Here is a 3292-nt window from a genome sequence, read left to right as displayed (position 1 = left end):
GTAAATTAAAATTTACATATAGATGTTCATAGATGAGTAAACAACTTCTATGGAGTTTGAAATCCTGAGTTGAAGAGATTACTTAATCATTAATATTTAATATAAATTATATTATGATGTCTTTTTATTTCAGACACCTCCACATGCAGACACGCTAGTGGGAGGAGTTGGTGACTTAAACGTAAATTTTTTTTCTGAAACAGCAGCAGAACAGGCAATGTAATGCCGTTTTCAAAGAATCACACAACATTCCTAGAAATCTGTGTTATTGGCTTGCTGGTACTGCACAAACACTGCCTGATAAAGTGTGCAAAGTGAAAAAAAGTGTTAGGTATTTGCATGCCCCCTCAATTTTTAAAATAAAGATACTATCCTGGAATTTGGGAACACCTACATTTTGAATCCTGTGTGTAGAAGAGATAATATAAAACTAGCTCGGTGATGTCAGCTTGATAGGGAAATAGTTCACTAGCTCAGAAGTCCAAGTTTGTGTCTTACTTGGAGTGCTGCCATCTTCCCATTGCAGAAAACATTAATAGGAGTTGTAATATAAAGAAACAAGGAAATAAACTTCTATTGTTTTGTATTATTTTTAGTTAGGTAGATTTTTTTATATATATAAACACATTTATCACCTTAATGGATATGATGCTCTTTCAACGTAGAATTACCGCTTCTGACACAAACTGATTGTTAACGGAGAAATTCTGTGCCTCTTGGAAAAGAGCTTCCCTCTCACTCACCTTTGTTATCCCAGTGCACATGGAGTCTTTTTGCAAAATTTAAATATTTGTATATTTTTACTTTAAATGCTTTTAGGTAAAGTTCTCCATTTACAAATTAACTCACATCCACTCGGGGGAAAATGTTTGGAAAAGTTTTTCTTCCTTTCCTCTCCGTAAAGTACATGCTGCAGAGTTTACTTGTGTTTAGGAAGCTTTTGATGAAATCGCTTCATAATAATTTCATTTAAGTGGAGACCCCAAACCTCTCTATCCTTGGTTTTAATGACTAAAATCATCTCACGCACAGCTCCTTCAACAAATCATGTAAACCTTTAACCTTCTTAAATATTTGGAGATGAATAATAATTGTAATAAAATCTGTTTGCATTTTCTTGCCCCCCCCATATGGTAAGACCAAGAGGTAGTAGAGTTGTCCAATTTTTATAATGCTTTTTTTATACCACCTCAGAAGGCATTTGCTCCTATCTCGGGTTTACTATTTAGTATAAAGAGTTCCGATTTGGGTATATTTAAGAAAGACTCAGCTGTCAAAAGCAAAGAAACTGGGAATGGTGTTTTGACAACCATATAGTGTTAAAGGAAATACTGTAGTCTGAATAAAATTGCTTATGTTCTCCAAAACAAGAGTAACATAAAAACACTTTTTATTTATATGGAAAAGCAAAAGCAGAAATAAATTCCAAAGGTTTCCCTTTCTTTAAGAAATTCTGAGAGAACTGCAGTCGCCATCTGTTAAGGGTTGGGAATCGAGCAAGAAGCCACATTTAAACGGCAGAAGAAAAGACCAGGAAAGTCTGTGTCTTCCATCCACCCCTTCTCCCTCCCACCGCCCAGGTCAGCACTTCCCAGGTCCGCGCCCCGCAACCTCCGCAGCTCGCCCCAGTTAAGGCTGGCCCAGAAGAGTCGGTCGGGACCCCCGTGGCCTCCTCCCCCTCCCGCCCCCGAGGGCCTGTTAACCCGGAGCGGGTTTGGGAGGGGAAATGTGGCTAATATCTCCAGCAGCTGTCACAGGGCCCTTCCTTCAAAGGGGCTGGCCTGAGAGCCCCACAAGTTCCCCATTAGTCTTGCAGGCCAGCAATTTGATAAGGAGCCGGGACCTCTGCTGCAACATGCCACCGTGTTGAAGGGGCTGGGGTCTGGATGCGCCCAGGGGCCTGGCTTCGCAGGGGGGGCGGCGGGGCGTGCGCGGGCTCCCCTGCCTCTGCCCGCCGCCCCTTTGCAGGGTGTTGGAGGTGGGCCACCGGGCTTCAGGCTGCCGGGGTGGTGGGAGGGGCCCCTACAGCCGCGGTGGTCAGCTCGGGGGTCGCCCGGTCGGTCGTCGAGTCGCCTCCGTGGGCCGGGCCGGGAGGAGGCCGCCGAGCGCCGGGAGGGGGGACGCAGGTCTGATGGGGGCGGCCGGTCAGACGGTGATGAGAACGGAGACCGTCGGGGCAGTGTTTGAAGGGAGGTTTTAATATTAATAGTTTCGGTGTAGAGACAGAAGGGAGATTGCGTCTGCGGCTCCTCGGGGCAGACTCGGGGTGACAGCGATGATGGATGATCCAGCGAGCCCAACAGCTCCTCCCCTCCAGCCCCAACAGTGTCAAAGCTACTTCAGTTGAAGCTTTAGAAATAAAATAAATAAACAGCATCGGCCCCCCCCCTGCCTCCTCATACACCTCCACCCCACCCCCCACCCCATCCCGGCATCGATTTATAGATCATTATGAATCAATTACTGCTCTCAATACTTTCCCATTGGCTTAAATAAAACAGCCAAAAGATGAAAACGTGGGGGTTCGGTGAGGATTTTTTTCCCCCCATAGGTAGGAACAATCGCAAAATCCTTTATCTCATAATCAGAGGCACCGAGTTGGGAAGTGTGGAGAAAGGAAGGGGTCGCCCGGTAAATAACTGGCGGGGGGGGGGGGGTGCTAAGGAGGGGGTGTCACCCAGCTGCTGCCTTTGTTCAGAGGGGTTTGGGTTGGTGTTTGGGTTGTTCTGTTGGTATTTCTTGAGAGGGGGACCCCCGCGTGAGAATGAGATGCCCACAGGTTTTGTGACCTAATTATTTAACTCCTTTGGAGAAACCTAGCGGGTGTGCGTCTCGGCAAACATCAGATGGTGTTGGTGGTGAGGGCGCACATGGGAAAAGGTGTGGAGGAATGGGTCCGTCTGGAGGGCGGCTTTGCACTTTGTTGTGAGCCACCGTGGGAGGCTCTGCCGCCGGGAAGGGGGGTCTCCCACCCGCAACGCCCTCCTCGCTCTGCCCGCGCGATGCGCCGTTTTTGTGTCGCTGGAACCGGTTTGGAGCTGGGACTGGCCGCCCCCAGTCGCCCCCACCCCCGCCTCGGCCCCCGAGGCTTTTCTTCCCTCCCCTGCCCCTCGGCGGCGGCGCTCGGGGTTCTCTAGGTGTTTCTATGACTACATTGTGTGTGTGGGAGGGTCAGATGTGGGGGTTGCCCGCGAGAGGGCCGTTCCTGGGCGATCATTTATCAATGTCACCCACATAATGATTCTCTCTGCAGCCTCCTATTGATGAGGATAATTACATTAGCTCAGAGTGA

Source organism: Canis lupus, chromosome 30 (assembly GCF_011100685.1).
Source record: "Canis lupus familiaris isolate Mischka breed German Shepherd chromosome 30, alternate assembly UU_Cfam_GSD_1.0, whole genome shotgun sequence".
In the NCBI taxonomy this organism is placed as follows: domain Eukaryota; kingdom Metazoa; phylum Chordata; class Mammalia; order Carnivora; family Canidae; genus Canis; species Canis lupus.
Note: the sequence above shows the minus strand (reverse complement) of the source record.